At 39.9% G+C, this 23,325-nt stretch overlaps 1 protein-coding gene across 2 annotated transcripts in view; it reads left to right on the top strand.

The window, feature by feature from the left end:
- The first annotated feature begins 13,389 nt into the window (after positions 1 to 13,389).
- The window catches only part of OSMR (oncostatin M receptor), a 75,744-nt gene continuing 65,808 nt past the window's right edge, over positions 13,390 to 23,325 (top strand). The window contains exon 1 of one of the 2 annotated variants that reach the window (XM_027863499.1): positions 13,390 to 13,792. The gene's annotated coding sequence lies outside the window, so the exon portion shown is untranslated. The remainder of the gene's footprint in view (positions 13,793 to 23,325) is intronic. The other variant, XM_027863498.1, reaches the window with a different exon arrangement.

Raw genomic sequence — 23,325 nt, 5'->3', positions numbered from 1 at the left:
AGTGCCAGCATGGGGCATAAAGAACCAAAGAGTACAAGAAAGAACCTAAATACTCTCTTAGTAGCCTTGTTTCCCCTTGGAAAGAACCTAGTCTGTATGTATGGCTCCAGAGACCTTTTGTGGAGAAGAGGGTAAGTGCCCCAGCCTTTCTGGGGCCAGGAATAGCTCTTATTTTTACACTTTAGTACCTTGTCCAAGATCTGATGAACCTTATATGTTTAATCCCCTTTTTTGAGACTCACACATGGGCTGTGAGCAAAAACAAACAAACAAAAAAAACCCAACAACACAGAAATCACCTCCCAGGCTCTAGATCTTTCAAAAAAGTCATAGAAAGTTCCTCTGTTCATTATGGATGAGCTTGAATTAAGTGCATCAGTCCCTATTCCTCACCTATGAAGTAACTTGTAAAAAGGACTAGAAAGATCCAAATGTGCATGAATTACTAAACTTTAAACAAAAGTACTAGAGTAGATCAACACACCATGCAATTTCTGGTGTCCCAAGTGTTATTCCTAGAGGAAATTTTATCCAGTACATTTTGATTTCTCACCTAAGGGTGGCACGGAGACTTTCAGTCAACTCTGTGTCCCTAATCTGGGTGCCAGGTACTCTTAAGAGCTGGGGATATCCCTAATCTATATCCCTACTGGGAGAGCCCTATATATTCTGGGAGTATTTTTCATCATAGGATCATAGATTTAGAGATGGAAGGGACTTTGGAGGCCATCAAATCCAACCAACCTCCTAATTTTACAGATGGGATAACTGAGGGTCAGAGTGATTAAGTAATTTGACCAAGGTCACATAGCAAGTATCTAAGGCAGGGCTGAAACCCAAATCCTCCATAGATTCTACATCCCACATTTCATTCAATATTCTAGCCTACAGCTTGAGGTGGGGGTGGGGGGGGAAGGCAAAGAGGAAAACTGACATTCTTCCTTCTCTCTATTTTTTCATTTTTGTTAATAGTTTTATTTCAGTTTTTTAAGTTGTTTTTTTCTTCTTCTTATAATAAGCACTCTGGCCTCACTCTCCCAGGACAAGCATAGCTATATCTCTTGTTATGAGAAAGATTGTAAAGGAAAAAGCTCTGGGCACATGCCACCAATATGATAACAAGAGGATTCTGCCTCTGTCATACCAACTATGCAACTGATATTGAAAAACAAACCACAGCTATGGTTCTGACCAGCTGGCAGGGGTCCTTATCTTCTCCCTTCAGACATGTATACCCTTATCTTCCCCTCTTGATTCTGTAAAATTCTATTTTTCTATGCTGCTTACATAGTCACATACTATATAATGTCACTGATGCTGATGCTAGGAGTTCTCTGACTTTTCATCCAGATGAGTCTTTGATCTGAGTATAAATAAAATCTGTGGATAACTATCTATTCATCATTGATTCAGTGACTGGCAGCAGTACCTAATCAATGGACCCTTGGAGGAGATTACTTACAATTATTGGCACTCCTAGATGGGACCAATAAAGTTGGATCAGAATCAATTTTCTAGCTCAGTAACCCTCTAGACTGCACAAGATAGATTTTCTATAGGGAGATTTATGGGTATGAAAAATCAATTGATTGGTAGAGTTGCAGTTCTATCTATAAATATTAGAGTCAGGTTAGTGTTTTGCACATTTGTCTGATTGTCCATCATTTATACCTACTGTGCTGTCTTGGCTACCCTTCCTGTTTAGGTCTTATCTGATCTGAAATAATTGTCAAGTGGTCAGAAAGGATCCCTATCACTGATGATATAAATCTGACAAAAACTTCAATTCTGACTTGTGTATTGGTGATCATCATGGGATCCCTCAAATTTTGGTAGTTCTGGTTAAATTCTAATAATTTTAGTTTGCAGCAATTGCCTGTAGATTAGAGAGCTAAATTATTCCTGGTTAAATTTATGCCCATTATGGGATCTAGTTAGTCTAACCCTCTGAGAGACAATCCTTTGAGTTATTGCCTGGTTAATTGAAAGAAAATTCCTTTCAAAGAACCTGGTCTATCAAAGACCAGTTTCAACATCTTCGTGAAAGTGTCTAGACAGAGTTAACTTCTGAAACTGAACATTTTTAACTCTGGGAATGATCTATTGGTTTTGAAATTTTGTGTATGCTTAGGTTGGCCATTGGAGATCAGTAACCTTATCAAATGATTTATTGGCACATTTGGGCAGATCTAGAAAAAAATGCCCTAAATTTGCTTAAAAGACTGTCTAAAAATTGGCTTTAGTAGCAAATTACTGTTCTTGGGCAGTAAGGACAAAAAGAAACCAAAAAGAAACTGCCTCTTTTATACAACTCTCTACTCTCTACATTTCACCCTGCTTCCCTACACCCTTGCCTAACCTTCAAGCCAAAGATCAACCATTTCTTCCCATGTAACCACCCCAAAACCAGACTATATGCCCACCTAACCCCTAAATTACATGCCTCAGGGTAAGAATTTTACTGGACATACTGATATTCAAGCTCATTTTCATGAAATAATGGTACCTCTGGCAGGTGGAGGAGTGATCTCTCATTTACAATGAATTCCATTTTTTACCCCAATCTAATAAACTAGCAGAATAAACTCCGAAACTTTGTGTGATCTAGAAATGGCTCATTGTTGCTTCTGCATAATCTTTGATGCCCAAAACTCCACTATTTCTGACATTATCCAACTATTGGAAAGCCTTTTGGATTCTACAGAAATCGTAATGGTTTACGAGAAAGAGGAATGATTAAGAAACAGCCCTCTGAAGGAGGTAAGGATCCTGAGGTCCTTAAAATCGAACAATAGACCTCTAAAAGCAGATGACCTTGGACTTCAAAGGAGCAACACAGGTACATCTATGTAAGGGAAATGGTGACCTAGAAGCAGACAAGTGGAAAGTCTGCCATTTACCTGGCATAAAACTTATGCTTTCTTGTATGAACTACATCCTGATCTAACACGAATTTGGGTTTTTTTTCCCTTTTTCTCCTTCTGAATGGCAGTTTGGGGAGAGCTTCTTCTGCTTCTTGGAGTCCTAGTAACCATTGTCATTGTGTTGGCAGAATTTGGAGATTATATATATTTACATATATATACATTATACATTAGATTATGAGATTCCAGAGTCAAGGTTTAAGAAAGTTCAATACCAATGCCATTCCCTTTGTTGTGATTCACCTAAAATTACAGTTGACATCAATGGCCCAAGTGAGCAGGTGTGCTTTTCCCTTCATTTGCTGATGTTCAGAGAGTCCAGCAATCACAGGACATCCCAGCAGTGAGTTTATGCAAAACCTCCATGGGACATTCCCCCCCCCCCAGCTCTTCCAGTCCCAGTAACAACCTTAACCAGCCCTTCTTCCCACCTTTCACCCATTGAGAGTCCACCTTAGAGTTTCCATCATCAGAAGACTGGCTCTCAAATGCCTATTTGAGATTATTGTGGGAAGTGGCCCCAGTCACTGAAGAGAACTTTGACTTTTACTACAAGGGAGAAAGCCATATGGTAGCCCTACCCTTAATGAAGGAGGGAGTTGGCTAGTGATAATCCTAAGCATTGGAATTTGACCATTTACAATCACACTTCCTACATTGCCATTGTAGGAGAAGTGAAGGGTTCCTTGTGTAGACTCTTCTCTGGAAACAGGACTTCACTAGGATACATTTGCTAAGTATAGATCAGATTAATGAAGAGTAGTCCCTGCATGGGGAGACTTTTGCCAATGGAACCCTGGAAATGCTGTGGGAAATTGGGTTGAATAGCATAAATTGCTCCATCCCATCCTCTATCCTGACAGCTGTTCCAGAGAGATTATGCAACTCATGTGGTGTTCTGAGTATATAGACATAGGGAAATGACTTACATGATCCTGCTATGGGTGGCCTCTGCTATCTGGAGAATAATAATCACATTCAACATTCACATGTATCTCACACTTCTACAGGGACCAATCTAGAACAGGAAAGCCCCTGACACTCAGTTAAATCATCCAGAATCTTACCTCAAAGGGTTCTTCCTTCATTATGAAGCAAGATCTACATCCTTCAACTTGTTGTTCAATTGTTTCAGTCACATGTGACCCTTTGTGATCCCATTTGAGGTTTTCTTGGCAAAGATACTGGAGTGGTTTGCCATTTCCTTATACAGCTCCTTTTACAGATGAGGAAACTGAGTCAAACAGGGTGAAGTGACCTGCCCAAGGTCACATATGGGTAGGAAGTGTTTAATGCTAGATTTGAACTCAGATCTTCCTGACTCCAGGCTTAGCGCTCTATCCACTGAGCTACCAGCTGCCTCTTGTTGTTCAGTCATTTCAGTCATTTCCTACCCTTCATGACCCCATTTTAGCTTACTGATCCTTCGACTTATTGAGCTTTTTTGAGATTCATGAATAAATCCATCAGCAATACTGAATAATTACTAACAGAACTGACTGAAGTTAGACAATTAACATTACTAATGAATCACATGGCCCTCAATTATTTACTAGCCAGCTAAGGAAATGTCTGTACCTTCACTGGGGCTTTATATCTGCACCTTTATATCTGATCAGAGTCTCAATATTACCTAGCATCTGAACAGAATTGAAAAGTTAGGATCATAATTTTTTGTTTTTCAGTTGTGTTCAACTCTTTGTGACCCCATTTGAGTTTTCTTGGCAAAGACACTGGAGTGGTTTGCCATTTCCTTCTCTAGCTCATTTTATAGATAAGGAAACTAAGATAAATAGGGTTAAATGACTTGTCCAAGATCATATAGCTAGTAAGTGTCTGAGGCCAGATTTGAACTCGGGTCTTCCTGACTCTATCCACTGCACCACCAAGTTGCCCCAGGATCAGAATTAGAATACAGAAAACATGAGGGGTTATCTCAGTCGACATATGGGGTTAGTTGCCAGGGTCAGGCTTGATTAAGGAAGTTCTGCAAACTCTGCTCCTTGTGATGTTAATAGTTATTGTATTAATTTTGTTCTGCTATTGCAGACAATGTTTCCCAGTTTTTGCCTTTGGAAGTCTCTATCAACAAATATATGGGAGAGTATTTCAAGAAGTAATTGATAAAATATATAAAAATACCATAGGTGTAATATAGGACCAAAATCAGGGACTGTGATAAGAGAAAGATTGTGATGGGAAAGAAACTCCGACTCAGAGTTCTTGCCACCACCATGATAAGAAGAGAGTATGGCTGCTGTCATAGCAACTGTGCACCCACGGTTGAGAAACAAAACACAACTCTAGATCTGACCAGCTGGCAGGGGTCTTTATCTTTCCCTTTCAGATACATACATACACACACACACACACATACACACACACACACATACACACACACACACACATCTATCTTCACACCCTGATTTCTCTAAATTTCACTTCTCTATGCTGCTTGCATATTCACATGCAGTAAGGTTGCCAATGCTGATGTTAAGGGCTCTCTGACTTTTCATCCACATGAGCCTGTGCTCTGACCACCTCCCCTCCCCCAGCCCTTCCAGTCCCAGTAACAACCTTAACCAGCCCTTCTCCCCACCTTTCACCCATTAAGAGTCCACCTTAGAGCTTCCATCATCAGAAGATGAAGACTGGCTCTCAAATGCCTATTTGAGATTATTGTGGGAAGTGGCCCCAGTCACTGAAGAGAACTGTTGATTGTGTATGATATTCCCACTCACTACAAAGGAAGAAGCCATATGGTAGCCCTACCCTTAATGATGGAGGGGGCTGGCTAGTGACAACCCTAAGCACTAGAATTTGACCATTTACAGTCACACTTCCTACATTGCCATTGTAGGAGAAGTGAAGGGTTCCTTGTGTAGACTCTTCTCTGGAAACAGGACTTCACTAGGATACATTTGCTAAGTATAGACCAGATTAATCAAGAGTAGTCCCTGCATGGGGAGACTTTTGCCAATGGAACCCTGGAAATGCTGTGGGAAATTGGGATGAATAGCATAAATAGCCCCCTCCCATTCTCATCTAGCAACAATACTGTATTTATACATGAACTTGGAGAAACCAATGCTATGCAGAAACAGTGTTAAGTCAGAGCTTTCTCCTTCCAGAGCCCACGTAGAACGGAGAATGTGTGCCTCCAAGGTACTGAAGTAAGGGGGAAATGTTTGTCCTTTTATTGCTATATCTTTAAAATAAAAGCTAATTGATGTTAATTGTTTAAATGGTAGTTAATGATAGGAAAAACATACTGAAATGGGGGCTTAAACCAATAGCATTATAGAAGGGACAGCCTAACCCATCAGGTATGCCCCCTAGAACTCTGAAGGGTAGTGTGATAAACTCATCCAAGGGTCCATTGACTAGGTACTGCTGCCAGTCACTGAATCAATGATTCTTAGATAGTTATCTGTGGATTTTATTTATACTCAGAGAATTTATGACCAAACAAGAGATAGAGAGTATTACAGGACATAAAATGGGTAATTTTGATTACATCAAATTTAATTTAATCAAATTTATTTTGTGCAAGCAAAACTAATGCAGCCAAGTTTAGAAGGAAACCAGGAAACTGGGGGATAATTTTTAATAGGAAGTTTCTCTGATAAAGGCCTCATTTCTCAAATATGTAGAGAACTGACTCAAAAAATACAAGAATACAAGTCATTCCCCAACTGATAAATGGTCAAAGGATATGAACAGGCAGTTTTCAAACAAAGAAATCAAAGCTATCTAGAGCCATATAAAAAAAATGCTTTAAATAACTATTGATTAGAGAAATGTAAATTAAAACAACACTAAGGTACCACCTCACACTTATCAGATTGGTTAATATGACAGAAAAGAAAATCAACAAATGTTGGAGGGGATGTAGAAAAATTGGAACACAAATGCGTTGTTGGTAAAGTTGTGAACTAGTCCAACCATTCTGGAGAACAATTTGGAACTATGCCCAAACTGTACTGTACATATCCTTTGACCAGCAATACCACTATTAGGCCTTTATCTCACAGAGATTATAAAAAAGGAAAAAGGACCTATTTGAACAAAAATATTTACAGTAGCAATTTTTGTGGTGGCAAAGAATTGGAAATTGAGTGGATGCCCACGAAATGGGGAATAGTTGAACAAATTGTGGTATAAGATTGTGATGGAATACTATTGAGCTATAAGAAATGGTGAGCAGGATGGTTTCTGAAAAACCTAGAAAGATTGACATAAACTGATGCAAAGTGAAGTGATCAGAACCAGAAGAACATCACACATAGTAACAACAGTATTTTAAAGATGATCAGCTATGTAAGACTTAACTACTCTGATCAAGACAATGATCCAAGACAATTTCAAGGAATTGATTTTTCACCTCCAGAGAGAGAACTGATGAACTCTGAATGCAGGTTGAAGTATACTTTTTTAAACTTTCCTTATTTTTATTATTTTATTTTACTTGGGTTTTCTTTTGCAACACAGCTAATATGAAAATATGTTTTTCATGACTTTACATATATAATCTAAAATCAAATTGCTTGCCTTCTTGGGTGGGGGGGTAGAGTGGCATGAGGGAGAGAATTTGGAACTCAATTTTTTTAAAAAAAAGGTTGTTAAAAATTTTTACATGTAATTAGTAAATATCTAATGAAATCTTTACATGTAATTAGTAAATATCTGATGAAATCTATAAAAATAGTTTTTTTAAAAAGTGATTGGCCTAAGCAATCCACACAGGAAAAACTTAAGTCAATAAAAAAGACATAGTGCCCCCAGATTATGGTATTAGTTATTCATTCTGGACAAGCACTGAATATTAACAATCATCTGGAGCCAGAATTGAATAGGAGGAGGTCATGTGGGTCTCCTTTGGAAAATGGTGCCTCACCATTAATGATCCCATACTATTCCCTTCTAAGAAAGCTCATCTTTTCAAAACCAATTCTCTCCAGTGCTGTTGTATAGCTGTGAGTCAGAGAATACCACCATCACGGAAGTCTCAAAGCTGAGGGGGATGCAAAAGCATTGAAAATACACATGGAGGAGATAAGTAGATTAGCATATTACCAGTGATGACAAGTGGCATATACAGGAGACATCATTAAGGATGTGTGTAGCAGGAAAGGAGATGATCCATTCATGTAGTGAGCACTTGGGATAACAAACAGGCAGCAATGGTCTAACTTCAGCAGCCACAAAATGCTTTTTTTTTTTTTGAAAAACAACCCTAACAGTGGCTCTTAACATGTGATCCATGAATTTGGATGGGGAAAAAAGTTACATCTTTATTTTCACTAACATCTAACTAAAATTTAGCATGTCTTTCAATTATTATTATAGGTAACAAAACATTCTTCTATGAAGGGGTCCATAGGTTTCACCAGATTGCCAAAGGGAATACATGACACGAAAGAGGTTAAAGGTCTCCGACCTAGAAGAACGGTCCCCACATATTGGATAGTTTGTTTTTAAAGTGTACTACAAATGGAAGAACATAAATAAAAATTGCCCTAGATAAGAAGATATCCATGGGTTGTATTCTGGTCAAAGATCACATGAGAGAGACTTTATATGCATTGTTGACATTCCAGATACATCAAAGTGTATTGCTTAAGAAAACTTCAAATGCCAGCAAATCACTATAGAGATTTATTTACAGAATATGGGGGGGGCTCTAGTACCACCTTATTCTGACCACCTTATTTCTACTATTATCAAGAATACTCCCTTCAACACCTCCCCCCAACACATACACACACATAAACTTTTTTAATTTAACCAAGTTTGACAATCCACCAGCAAGTATTTGCTGAGCATTTACAGTAGTCTTAAAACAAGAAAGTATAGAGGAATGGCTCCTGCTTCCCCCAAAGATCTTACTTTTTGTTTGAAGGCCAGTACAACTTCTTGGTGCTAATAAATCTTAAGTATTGTGGTAAGTAATTGAATCATTAAGCTGGGGAAAGAATGAATGACATCAGAGCATTCTGTAAATTGTTGGTTATTGTCAGATATCACATAGGTGCCAAACATGTCCCAAAAAACAATTTCATAACAGCCTCCTCCTAGTGCTAAGAAAAAGTGGGTTTTGGGGGGGTTTTAGCTTTATGTAATAGCTTCTTCTCCTGCCCAAGGATACTGTGGTAATTTGTAGAGATGCCATTGAGAGGAAATGTCTTGAAACAAATAATAATTACAGCAGTGGGGAAAGTACAAAAAATTATGCATTGATTCTTTTCCTAGTACAATGCATCTCTAATATTTAGGGAGATTATCAGGAAAATAAGAATTATTAGAAATTTCCACAGTTGCAATATGTTTTACAATGTATCTTTTCCAGAAAGCAGCCTGGAGTGCTGGCTAGAGAGCTGGTCTCAGAGGCAGAAACACCTAGACACAAGTCCTGCCTCTGACACAAACCTGGGACCTAATGCAGGTGACTTAACTTTTCAATACCCCAGGCAACTGCCTAAATGGAAGACTAGTTGTATATGGAAGAAAGATGGCATGAACAAAAGAATGGAGACAGGAGATGACAAACTATGATGAGGGATAGAGGGTAGTCCAATTTGATTGGAGCACAGAAGAAGGGAAAGGAAGCAGCAGTATGAGGCAAGGTTGACATATTGGTAAAAATTTGTGGATGCTTGAATGCCAGTCAGGTATCTACACTTTATTAAGAGGTAAGTAGAGAACTAGGGAACTGTTGGAGGTTTTTAAGAAAGGCAGTTATGTAATCAGAGGAAAATTAATATGCCAGCAATGTTTGAGATGTATTGAGGTGGTAAGAAACTGAAGGTGGGGTTTAAGATTGCTTAAGAGGCTATTGCAATCGTGTGAGAGGTAATGGGAATGTGAACTAGAGGGATGGCAAAGGGAATGGAAAAGGCAGGTGTGAGAGATATTTCAAGGACTGGATCAACAGAAATTGCAACTGATTGGATATGGAGAAGGGGATAAGGGAAAGAGGGGCCAAAGATGACTGTGGGTTGTAAGCATGGGTAATTCAGAATATGATGGTACCATAAGCAGAAATTTGGAAGGAACAGCAAGTTTTGGAAGGAAATGTTGAGTTTGGTTTTAGCCACATTAAGTGTGAAGTAGAGATGTCGGTAGACAGATGGAAGTGTCAGGCTGAAGATCAGCTGAAGAATTGGGACTGGAGATTTAGATTTGGGACTCATGTGCATGGAGGTGGGGGTGGGGAGGCAATGGGTATAGAGAAGGTTGCTAAGGGAGACAGTGCTATTGTTCATCCTTTATTCTGGAAGAGGACCAATGACATCACAAGGGTGATGTCTTGACATGCTTGTGAATTATATTTAAGTGAGGCAGAGCTTTGAAAAGTCATCAGCCTCACCTTTGCCTCCAGAGTCATTGAACTCCAGTGACAAGACAAAAGTCAAGACAATTGGTGATGACCCCAGGGTGCCTTGGCCTTTCTAAATTAGGTCTTTCCCAGGTCTCATTTGTCTGAGGCAATGCCCATTAAATGACTAAGGTCTAGGTAAGAATTGAGGCAAAAGATATCCCAAAAGAGAGAAGAGAGAAGATAACTCAGATCTCAAACTTAGATAGTGTAGATACCCACTCTTTGGCTCAAACAATCAACTGTTTAAGTACAGGATGGGAGAGGTTGAACATGACAGTTCATTTGAAAAAGACTGGGGAGTTTTGGTCAACTTCAAAGCTCATTATGAGTTAAAGGTGTGATATGGCAGCCAAAAAATCTAGTGCAAAAAGTGTGTTAAGAGGAATAGTGTCCAGGACTAAATTGTTGATAGTTTTTTGGTACTCTGCTTTGGGTAAAACATTTCTGAAGTCTTTTATAGAAGCAGCTAGGTGGGGCAGTGGATAAAGTGCTAGGCCTGGAGTCATGAAGACCTGAGTTCAAATTTAGCCTTGCTAAGTGCTTTACAAAGATTATCTCATCTTATCCTCACAGCAACCCTGGGAGGTAGGTACCATTATTTTGTGTGAGTGTGTGCGCAATCATGTAAAACATATTTCCATATTAGTCATGTGAAAAAGAAACAGACCAAAAGAGAAAAAAAACCACTACAAAAATAAAGCGAAAAACAGTATGTTTCGATATCCATTCAGATGCCACCAGTTCTTTCTCTGGAGGTGGATAGCATTTTTTGTGAGTCCTTTGGAATTGTCTTGGATCATCATGTTGATCAGAGTAGCTAAGTTATTCATAGTTGATCATTGTACAATATTGCTGTTACTGTGTACAACATTCTCCTGGTTCTGCTCACTTCACTTTGCATCAGTTCACTTAAGTCTTTTCAGGTTTTTCTGAAATCAGCCTGCTTGTCATTTCTTATAGCACAATATCATTCTATCACAATCCTATACTACAACATGTTCAGCCTTTCCTCAATTGATGAGCTTCCCCTCAATTTCTAATTCTTTGCCACCGCAAAAAGAACTTCTGTAAATCTTTTGGGGTAGGTACTGTTATTATACTTATTTGAAGGATGAGAAAACTAAGGCTTAGTGCTAAAGTGACTTGAACAGGGTCATACAGCTAGTAAGTGTTGGGTAGGATTTAAACTCAGGTCTTCTTGACTCTAGGTCTGGCATTCTATCTACTAACCACCTAAGGGGATGAGGAAAGGCCTGGAGAGACCAAGTCTTTTTAAGGATTACGGAATTTCAGGGTAGAAAATTGACCTTACAAGCCATATGGCGATAGGAATTCCCTTGACAATATGCCCCCAGGATCATTTAGGCTTTACTTGAGAGGAGATTCTTGTTCAGGTACTGTTGAATCCAAAACAGCTTCTGGAGTCCCTTCTAAATCAGGTTTTGAGATTTGTGAAATGTCTGGGGCATAGAAACAGAAGATGTTTGTTTCACAGAAGCTTCAAAACAGAAGTTTCAAACGCTTTTAAATATAATATATAGCAAAGTTTTACTTGGATAGAATACATGATCATTATTAAATATTTATGGAGCACCCAGTAAAGTGCTGTGTCTTAAGTAGATCCTCTACAATGATTTTTGAAATGATAGTAATGTGAACATACATAAAAATCCTGTTATCCCCATGAAGGTGACACACCTTAAGTTGACCATTCACCAGGGATTGTTGTGAGAAGAGCATCTACATTTTCAAACACCATTATTATTATTATTGGTAATTGATTTTGAGAGATTCTTCCTGCTTTTATTTTTTTGTAAGACCTTTAAGTCTGGTGCTTTTCTAAGTCCCCCACCCTATTAGACTGCTAGGATTTGGAGTTTTTGCCAATCCCCAGAGGCATGGAAATATGACATGATTGGGGATTGGAGGTGGATGGGATGGTGGGACTGAAAAAGATCCCCAAAAAAGGAGAGGAGAGAACACTCTAAGAAGAGAATATACAGTGCCCCTTTCCCTAGAGGCCTGGGCAGGAGGCACACAGAAAGAAAACTCCGAATTCCAGAAGTTCATACAGGTCCAAGCCATTCTTGCTCCCTCTAGAGGAGGCTTACACTATCAACAAAGGTAATTAGGTCAGGTGAGAATATGGCCCATCATTTAGGTATAATTGGTGAAACGATCAATTGAACCAATTGAGATCAGGAGCTATAGGAGCCTATTCCCAGCTCTCTCACTTGCTTAGCTTGCCATAAGCATGCCAATTAACCACTCTGAGCCTCGGTTTCCTCCTAAATAACTTGAGAGAGTTGGACTAGATGAACTCTGTTAACATTCTTTGAACCATCAAGCCTTTTAGAGGAAAGTCCCTGAAGTACCACTTTAGGTCTGGAAGGAGATTGGACATTACTGTTCTTGAAATTCCGTGTAGCTGAGCAAAGAACTCTCTGGCGACATAGGGCAGTTAAGTTGCGTGCTTGTGGGCTATTTCTGGCAATTTATTCAAACACATTTTCATAGTCCTAACTTAGAGCAAGAAGTCCTCCTAGTGGGCTTCCCTAGTGACTGAGGATATTGGCTGAGAATTCCAAAACCCTCCCTCTCTCCTCCTTCCCCTCCCTTCTCCTCTTACTCCTCAGAAGAGAAGAGACTTTTCCATGGTTCCACATTTCTATTTGAATTCTGATTAGGAATTTCTCAAGATTGTGTTTCAGTTTCCAAATCGTGGTGAGGAGGCACCTTATACTGGGACAGCCAGAGGAGGTCCAGGAAGTCCTTATTCTTTGCCTTTTTGGGGTCAACTCCAGGCCTTATGAGTTATGGGGAAGGGGCTGGGGCAGGGAAAGGTGAAAAGGAAGGACCCAGGAACTGGGACTCACAGGGCGGGAGGAGGCTGTTAGCTAAAGTTGTGAAAGCAGCTCATAAGGAGCCTAGAAGTCTTAGGCTTTAATTTTTCTTTCTCTGCCCCCGCCCCACAACGCGCACACCCCGCACTTTCTCCTCCTTTTCTCTCTTTGCCAACCTCTCTTTCCCACCATCCCTCGCCTGATTGGAAAGCCCGAGAGGTTAAATGCGCCTTCTTCTGCGTCAGGGCCATTGTCCCAGCTGTTCCCTGGAAGAGCAAAAGTGGCCGAATTCCTTTGGGTCTCCAGGAGTTCCAAGTGCCGGGGCGAGACGGGAAATTGCAAAAGTCCTCCCGCCTCTCGCCTCTTCCTACTCCCTCCCCTTACCACCCCCCTCACCTCCTCGACTTTTCCAGTAACTCCAGCCCCCGCCCCGGTGCTAAGCCTGCGGCTGATTCATAGCCCAGTTACGGCGCTGGGGGCCAGGGCGACTTCCCAGAGCGAGCCTCTGGCCGCGTTTTCTCCGCGCCTTCCACGGCCCGCTCCGCTGGCTTCCTCCGGGGATCGACGAGCGAGTCCCCCTCCCCCGGTCCCGCGGAGCCTCCGCATCTCGGCTCCTGTTAGCAGCCGAGCTCCGGGACCGAGACGTAAGTGCTCTACAACTGCTATTGCTTCCTGGTCTTAGGAAAGCAAGTCGTCTTCTTCTTCCTCCTCCTCCTCTTTCACCTTTTCCTTCATTTAATCTCAGTAGGGCATCCCCGCCTCTCCTGGCAGCAAGTTTGCTTTCCTTTCCCAGGTTGGGGCCGGCGGCGCACGCTCTTTCGAGCGCTGAAGTTGGGGAGAAGATGAGAACTTTTAGTACACTTAACACTTCGAGTGCGACTGTTACTAAAGAGTGTACAGACCGTAGCAACCCTTCCAGGTGCTTTTGTCTCTGGTGCCTTATTTGTCTCTTTCAAAGTTGAAGAGTCTCAAGTTAGAACTTGTTTTAACCTCGGGGCTTCTCAGAGTTGGAAGAGACCTCAGAGGTCAGGTCCGTACTTGAGTAAGAATCCCTGCTAAACATACCTAACAAAAGGCCATCTAACCTTAGGGTCTGGTTGTGCTTCAACTGAATGAGAGTTCTAGGAAGAATTCGTTATTATAACACGCTTTCATTTTGGAACCTTGTGCGATCTCATTATTCCCAGTTTGACGTCACTACCATAGGATTGAGAGCTGGAAAGGACCTTCGAGTTCATCTAAATCCACCCTCCTCTCATTTTACAGACGGGGAAGCTGAGGTTCACAAAGGTTCAGTGGTTGGCCTAGGGGTTACAAAGGTAATAAAGAGAGTTGGGACTTGACTCCAAATCCAACAATCTCTCCACTGTTCCTGCTCGTTCCTTCTCCTTGTGGGACTTTTTGGAGGGGAAGGTGTCAAAATTATTTTTGTGTTATTGTTGAGTCGTTTCTGTCTCGTCCGACTCTTTGTGACCCCATTTGGAGTTTTCTTGGCAAAAGATATAACCCCGTGAAAGTTCAACTATCAGAAACTACACCCCAGCTTCAATCTTTGCATCCGCTACCCATTCTTCCCACTGCCCTCTCGGAAAGACCAGAATAGAATCCTCGATCACTGGAAGGGGTGGGGTATGTATAATATTCCCTCATTTAAAAATGAGGAAACTGCCAATTAAACTGCTATTGTATTGCATACAGTATGATACATGTTAGTTTCTGCTTTCTTCATGATGGATGCTTCAGTATCTATCTGGAGAGGGATCTTTACCACCTGTTCTAAGGAGCACCCTCCACCTTGCTTGGGCACCATACAAAGGCTGTTTTATGCTAGCTATATTTCTCCCTAAAGCATTAAATATGAATTATTTGTACCAATATTTCTCATATGTAGCAATATTTTGGTATGAAAATAGGTTATATTTTCTCAATTTTCTCCCCAAATTTCACCAACCTTCCTATGCCACTATCCTTGGTAGATTCCAAATTCCTAGACTCTGGAGGTCTTTAGAGGTTCCATCATTACATTTCTAACCCTGAAAGTATTGTGGCTACATTAGTTTGGAAAATGCTGATCTAGAATCCTCTTAGACTAGGTAGTCTTTTTTATCTTCCTAATTTTGAAAGGCTCCACCCATAAAATCACCTAATCTTTTTCTCTTCTGAGAAAGTTGTGAATATAAAGCTGATAGGCCCAGCATTCCAGGCTGTTCGTTCTCTGAAGGAAATGTTTTGTGGTTTTTTGTTTGTTTGTTTTTAGGAAAATTAGAGCACAGTAGTAAGACCAACTAAAAATACTTTTATTTGGCAAATTGGGTTGGCTTGTTCTACTTCTAACCACTTTGTTCTTCTTCCTAAAGATCATCAAATTCAATTCAAATTAATTTAATTGAACAAGCATTATGAAGTGTCTGCCACATGTCCTGGGTTGTTCTAGTAGAAGTCAGTCAATCAATAAGCATTTAGCTTACTACTTGCAGACACTGAACTAAGCTATGAGAATAAAAAGAAAAGCTAAAGACCATCCCTGCCCTCAACGAGTTCACAATCTAAAGGGAGAGACAACATGCAAACAAATATATACAAGCCAGCTATACACAAGATAAATAGGAAATAATTAATGGAAGGAAAGCACTAGAATTAAGAGAGATTGGGAAAGGCTTCCAGTTAAAAGGTGGGTTTTTAATTGGGGCTTGAAGGAAGCCAGGAGGCAAAGATGAGAAGGGAAGAGGATTACAGGTGAGGGAGATAGAGAAAATGCCTGGAGCTGAGAGATGGAGTGTCAGATTTGTGGAATTGCTAGGAGGCCAGTGCCTCTAGATCCATAGTAAGGTGTAAAATACTGGAAAGGTAGGTGGGGCTATCTTTGAAGGGCTTTGAATGCCAAACAGGATTTTGTATTTGATCCTGGAGGTCTTAGGGAGCCACTGGAGTTTTGGGGGGAAGGGCAATGATGATCAGACCTGTGCTTTAGGAAAATCACTTTGGTGGCTGAATGCAGGATGGACTAGAGTGAGAGGAGATCTATAGCACAGTCAAACTAACTGGAAGGTTATTACAATAGTTCAGGCTTGAGGAGATGAAGGTAGTGACAGTGAAAAAAAAAAGAGGAAACAATTCCAGTCCACCATAAGCCTATGTTCCACTGGAGCAAAACGACATAAATACAAAATGTATACAAAGTAATTTAAGTGGGTGGTGGAGTGTGAATACTAACCACCAGGGATCAAGAAGTTAAGCAACATCAAGCTATGCAAGGAGGGAGGAGAGGGTCTGTTCCAGCAGTAGAGACAGATAGAAGTGGCAAGGAGGCAAATGATACTGTAGAATTGATCACTAGCTCTCAAACCAGAAGGCCAGGATTCAAATCCTGCTTCTTTTGTTTACTGTGTGACCTTGGTCAGATCGCTTAATCTTCCTCAGCTTCAGTTTCTTCATGTGTAAAATGAGAATGTTAGACTACAATCAGGGGTGGAGAACCTGTGGCCTTGAGGCCACATGTGGCCCACTAGGTCCTCAAATGCAGCTCTTTGACTGAATTCAAACTCACAGAATAAATCCTTTTAATAAAAGGATTTGTTCTGTAAAACTTGGACTCAATCAAAAGGCTTTATCCAAGAACCTAGAAGGCCACATGTGACCTGGAGGCCACAGGTTCCCCACCCCTGGGATGGTCTCAGTGACCCCTTCCAGTGGTTGACTGGTGATCTCTGCTGTATAATTAAAGAAAAAAAAGTAACACAAAACTTAAATACAGCAATGTGCTGGTAAATGTTTAATAACTGATTCTCCAGGAGAAAAATGTCTACATGACACTTTTGAGTTTAATCTGCATTATTAACATTTTCCCCATTGCTTTTTAAAGTTGTGATAATAATAATAATGATAACAATAATAATAATACCCAATGAATCATGGCCTTCTATGTAATGTTTGCTGATTTCTGGGATATAAATGTTCAAACTGAATATTTAACAATTGGCTCTCACAAGCCAATAGGAGCTAGTTCTACCATTCTCCTGCTATAGGATCTTTTGGATTTCATATTATACTTTACTTTCATTTGGCCCTTACAACAACCCAGTTATCCTCATTTTATCATTATTTATTTATTCATTTGTTATTTAACTTATTTACTTAAAATTCATTTATTGATAAAATTTATTTATTTATGTGTCATTATCCTCACTTTACAGTTGAGGAAACTGAGGCATAGAGAAGTTAAAATGCCTAACCTAAAGTTTCAGATAGTTTGTAGTGGAACTACAGCTCCTGATTCCTCAATCCTGTATTCTTTCCATGACACCAAGTACTGGAGAATAGGAAGCAATATGGCTGTAGTAGAAAGATTTGGATTCAGAGGATCAGGGTTCAAGGGAAATCTAGTTAAAATTCTTAAAATATTCTCTTGGAATTGCTGAATTTTCTATTAAAGGTACATTTTATAAAAATTAGAGCCATCTACCAATGGAACCCACGATCTCACAGAGTAGTAAGCTCCCCATCGTTAGGAGTGTTCAAGAAGGGGCTGGATGACAACTCTAGTTCCTGTCAGGGATGTAATAGAGAGGATTCCTGGGGAGAAGGTAGGATTAAATGGCCCCTTGAAACTTTAGGCTTGTCATTTTATACTTTAAGTAGAGAGTTTTTACTTCATTGATCCTTAAAAGTTCTTCCCATCTTTAAGAATTTTGTGATAAGTAGAGAGATCACTGCACTAGAATCTAGGAGACCTGGATTTGAGACGCGGCTCTGTTTTTAACTAGCTGTTGGATTCTGGGCAAATTACTTGACTTTTCTGTGTCTCTATAGATTCAGTAATTTTTTTTTAGGCAATTGGGGTTAAATGACTTGCCCAGGGTCACACAGCTAGTAAGTGTCAAGTGTTTGGTCTGAGGTCAGATTTGAACTCAGGTCCTCCTGACCTCAGGGCCAATGCTCTGTCCACTGCACCACCTAGCTGCCCGTAGATTCAGTGATTTCTAAGGTCCCTTCCAGCTTTAATGATACAGGAACCTATGAATTTAGATATGTGCCCACTGATGATAAGGGCCAGCTGTCTACTTTATGAAGCTATTCTTCTTACTTTTTCTCTGTCCCTGTATTGGGCTGAGTCTCTGCATCTGTCCTCCTTATCAATAATGGCAATGCTCTGTATTTTTTTAAAATGCCAGCAGCAGAGGCATTCAGTTTCAGGGGAAAGGCAGCAGAAGCAGAGGGAGGAGGAAGTTCACCTGTTTCCAGGGCTACAGTTTCAAGACTGGTGCATCTCTGATGTTTCCTGCTGAGTCTACGATGTCTCTTTCCAGTAGAATTAATCTCTGGACAAGTCAGAGACAACTAAAAGTATTTGAATTACACCTAGGATACTTGCCAACTGCATAAACATAGACAATTTATTTAGTCTTTCTCTTATCTCTAAAATGGAGATCTAGAATGCCTACCTTGTGACGTATGTAAAGCACTTTGTAAAATTTAAAGCAGTATTTAAATGTCAACTACAATTCTTTTTCTTTGTTTCCTGTGTTGTTATTGACAGCCTGTCTCTAGGCTTCTGTGTTTTTCCAGTGATTCCCTTTTCATGGAGAAAGGAGAAAATGAAGAAAGATCACAATTGTTTTGTAAGGGACTTAGGGCACTTGCATTTGACAAAGAGAAAGAGCAAGCAATCTTCTCCCTGTGAAAACAGGGCTGGGTCAGTCTTGGCTCCAAGAGAAGGAAGTTCAGGCTTTTGCCTTCTCCCTCATTTACAGGAACTGTTAAGCTTGGGCTTATCTTTTCCCAGTGGGAGGAAGCCCTTCCTACTATTAAAACCCTTAATTATAGGGGAAATCTGGAAACTTGCTCCAAATCATTCCATAGGAACAAGTTTCTCCTAGTGACAAGTTTCCTTGTCATTCACTAGTAATAGCTCAGAGGTCCCCAAATGTATTTGGCCTACTGCCCTTTTAAAAAAAATTTACTCAGCACCCTACCCACCCTGGAAATCTACTTTCTTTTACCTTTTAATGTTTTTTTTTAAATTTGCATCATTTCAAAAATGTATAAAATATTTTTTGAAAAATGATGCATCTTGAATTTAATAATTTATTGTAATTTTTTGCATTTGCAAAAAAATGCAGGTTTTTTCCTGCATTGAAATTTTGATGATGCAATATTGCATCACGTAACTGTATAGTATTGCATTGTAAACAAGTCATTAGATAAACATATTGACCTGCCAACACTTGCTTGTTGTTGGACTTGACCGCTGCTCAGTTATAACTTGCATTTTGTGTGTTTATTTGGAAAATAATGTAAGCACTATGACTTTAACTCTGTTACACAACAGATGAAGCATGTACAAATGGTTTTTCAAAAACTACTTCTCTCCTTTCCTTATGCTTCCACCACCCATTTATTTTTATAAGACCCCCAACTGCACCGAGGTTACTACTGTCTCCTCACACACACACCAGGAAGCTAATCAGAACTTCCTGGGCATCCCAAGAAAGGGAGAAAAGGACTTTCCACAACTAGGAGCGCTGAGTTATCTCTGTGCCACATGTCCTCTCTAATTTGGAGCTCACTTTTCCCCTGGATTCTGCATGTTCTTGTACGAGAGTGAGTCATAGACTTTTTTTTAAGGGGGGGAAGTGTTTCATATTAACTGTTATGATACCTGTGTCAGTTAATTCCCCCCTCCCCTATAAATTAATTGAGTCTGGGTCAGTTAATTTCCCCCCTCCCCTAAAAATTAATTGAGTCTGGAATTAATTGATAATCTACCCATAATCTTGGTGGGAAACATACTGGGATAGAGGTTCAAGTCAATAGCTTAGACAAGATACCACTGTCAAGAAACCACCAACCCGAGACAGCCAGGTGGCACAATGGATGGAGCACCAGCCCTGAAGTCAGGAGAACCTGAGTTCAAATCTGGCCTCAGACCAAACACTTGACACTTACTAGCTGTGTGACCCTGGGCAGGTCACTTAACCCCAACTGCCTAAAAAAAAAAAGAAAAAAAGAAAAGAAAGAAACCACCAACCTTCAGGACCATCCTTAGAGACCCGGGGGGATGTTGCAGCCTTGCTCTGGGCACCCAGTCTCACCAGTGCAAGTGTGGGTTCACATAGTTTGGATAACTGTATCAGAGCATCAACATTCTTCAGGATAGCACACATAATTACTGTACAGAACTGCAGGGTGAGGGAACCTTGGGGTGCATACAATACTTAAGTCAAGTAAATTCCAGGAAGTTTCATGATACTGTTAGTACAGTATAGACATGAAGCATTAAACATTTCTTTCCAGGTGGCCCCAGAGCACTGGGCCTGGAGTCAGAAAGACCTGAGTTCAGACATAGGTTGTGTGATCTAGCTTTGTGACCCTGGGCAAGTCACTTACCCTTTGTTTATTTTAGTTTCCTCATCTGTAAAATGGGGATAATAATAGCACTTACTTTCTTGGGTTGTTGTAAGGATCAAGTGAGATAATATTTGTAAAGTGTTTTACAAACCTAAAGTGCTATGTAAATACTAGCTATTATTAGTATTAGCATTAGCATTAGTATTAGTATTATCTGTGTTCTTGTTCATTTCTCCAGCTTAGACTGATCTTTATCATTTACTGTCATGGTTCCAGGAGAAGTGGTGTCTTTCTCCTTTTGGTTCACAACTACCCCTTCCCTCCCTCTCCACCAGTCAACTCACTCTGCTCAGCTTGGATGTCCTTCTGAATTCCTGGTAGGGGTCACCATAGCCCATTCTCAGTAATTCATTAGTACATGAATTGACATGTAAAAGACAGCTCAATCTGAGTAATTCTTCATTATTACCATGTAGATAAAATAAGGACAAAAATATACTATGTACAACATTTTTATTATTCAAAATGAATTTCCTAAATATTACTGCCACTAAAAGGTGTAAGAAAAAAAGCTAATACCCTCTCTGTATTCTGCAATTTACCTAGGGATATGAGCCCTTCAAAAATTCCTTATATATCAGGGCTTTAGAAAGTGATTGAAGTCTGATTGCCAAACCTCTCACAGAGGACAAGGGAATACTTAATAGAGTTGAATGATGATAATTGAAGAGAAACTATTTGCAAATTATTAGCATTAGTTTAGAAGAAAAAGCCATAAGAAATGCAAGAAACGGCTTCAAATATTAATAGGCTTCTCTGAACCTTAGAGTACAACATTACATTGCAGTAGAACCACACGTCAAGTCAGGATTTTTCTCAGGGAAAGTCTCATTTTTCCCTGGGGAAGAAACATATAAAGGCAATGGAGCCTTACAACAGTGGCAGGTGCCTGAGGTGGAGAAAAGAGCTAGATTTTTAGGAAGTCTTAAAGGTACAGCACTTGGAATCAGCCAAAATACATAAAAAAACCAAAACCCTTAAATTACCCAGCAAAAATGACAGACAAGAAAGGCATTGTTGGCAATAACATTGGTGTTGACAGGACACTTCAATGAACAGCTAGATGGTACATTGATTAGGGTTAGATTTAAAGTAAAGAAGGCCTGAATTCAAATCCTTTCTCAGATGCTTCCTAGCTGTGTGACCCTGGGCAAGTCACTTGACCTCTCCAAGTCTTGGTTTCCTCTGTAAAATAGGGATAATAATAATAACACCTACCTTGCAGGGTTATTGTGAGGATCAAATGAGATAGTATATGTAAAGCACTTTGTAAGCATTAAAGTGCCATATAAATGCCAGCTATTATTAATATTGTTATTAAACATATGCCAATTTCATTCATAACTATCCAATAAAAGGAGGAGAGACCCTTGAAGTTTGTAGTGAACAGAGAGCCACATTGAAACACTGATAGTGAGAAGAGCAGCAAAACCTAAGTTAGGAACATGCAATTTGACTGGAGCAAGTGTGCCAGGCATGGTGTCCTCCCAAGAGCTAAAGGAGTATCTGTTGTTTATTGTTCAGGCACGTCTGACTCTTTGTGACCACATTTGGGGTTTTCTTGGCAAACATACTATAGTGATTTGCCATTTCCTTCTCCAGCTCATTTTACAGATGAGGTACTTAGGTAAATAGGGTTAAATTACTTGCCCAGGATCACACAGCTAGCAAGTGTCTGAGGCTGGATTTGAACTCAGGAAGATGAATTTTCCTAACTTCAGGCCTAGCACTCTATATCCACCATGCCACCTACCTGCCCTAAGGGCCTATCTAATTAGTCTTGATTTGAACAAAAGTTTGAGGTTAAGTGACTTGCCCAGAGTCACACAGCTGAATGTTATGTGTCGAATTTGAACTCAGGTCCTCCTGACTCCAGGGCTAGTACTCTATCCACTGCACCACCTAGCTGCTCCAATTTGAACAAAAGTTGCCAAATTTTAGTGAGTTGTTAAAAATAGTATATCATTTTAAATGTTATTTCTGAACTAAAAAAATTGAATTAACTTGTAAACATTCAGCTCTGTCTAGTTTCATCAAACTGTATGTGGACTGTACTAACCAAATAGGAGAACATGACCACTTATATTCTAGAGCAAGAACCTATCAATATCTTGATGAGAGATTCAACAATAGACAAGACTATTCAATGGGTGGTAATCAGGAAGCAAAGGGCCAAAGATCTGGGTCCTCTGATGGAAGGCTCCCAACAGCCCTGTACAAAAGAAAAAGTAACAGTATCTTTTTTTTTCTTTTTTGGTAACTGTGGCTTGGATGGACATGGGAATAATGAGTGCAAAGAAAAGAGGAATATCATTTTGGTCACTAGGAAATGTAGATGGAGCCAAGGATGAAGAATGCTATAGGCTACCAGGATGATCATCTTAATATCAGTACCTGTGGTATGTGGTTCATTCCACTTGGACAATAAGGACTCCATACCAAAGTGGAGTGAAAACTAGAAAGATAAAACGTATCACTGTCTTAGAAAAGTGAGTCTCTGCAACCACTGTGTTCCAGTCCTTTTACAAATGGCATTTCAGGTATTTCATAGATTTTATGGATTGAGTGAGAAAGACAATTCCTACTTAGGCTACATTAAAATGAGTCTGAAGTTCACTAAAGAAGTAGTTGATGTTGACAAAGAAGGAGATACTTTAGCATTAGTATATCCAGATCTTGAGAACATCTCTGATGTATAGGCCTTATCTGGAATTGATTCCAAATTTATTCAAGGTCCAATCCACATACTGTAGGCTGCAAGTTGGAACTT

The sequence above is a fragment of the Vombatus ursinus genome, unplaced genomic scaffold (assembly GCF_900497805.2).
Source record: "Vombatus ursinus unplaced genomic scaffold, bare-nosed wombat genome assembly UNPS02014772.1, whole genome shotgun sequence".
NCBI lineage: Eukaryota > Metazoa > Chordata > Mammalia > Diprotodontia > Vombatidae > Vombatus > Vombatus ursinus.
Note: the sequence above shows the minus strand (reverse complement) of the source record. Positions and strands in the feature narration are given on the sequence as shown.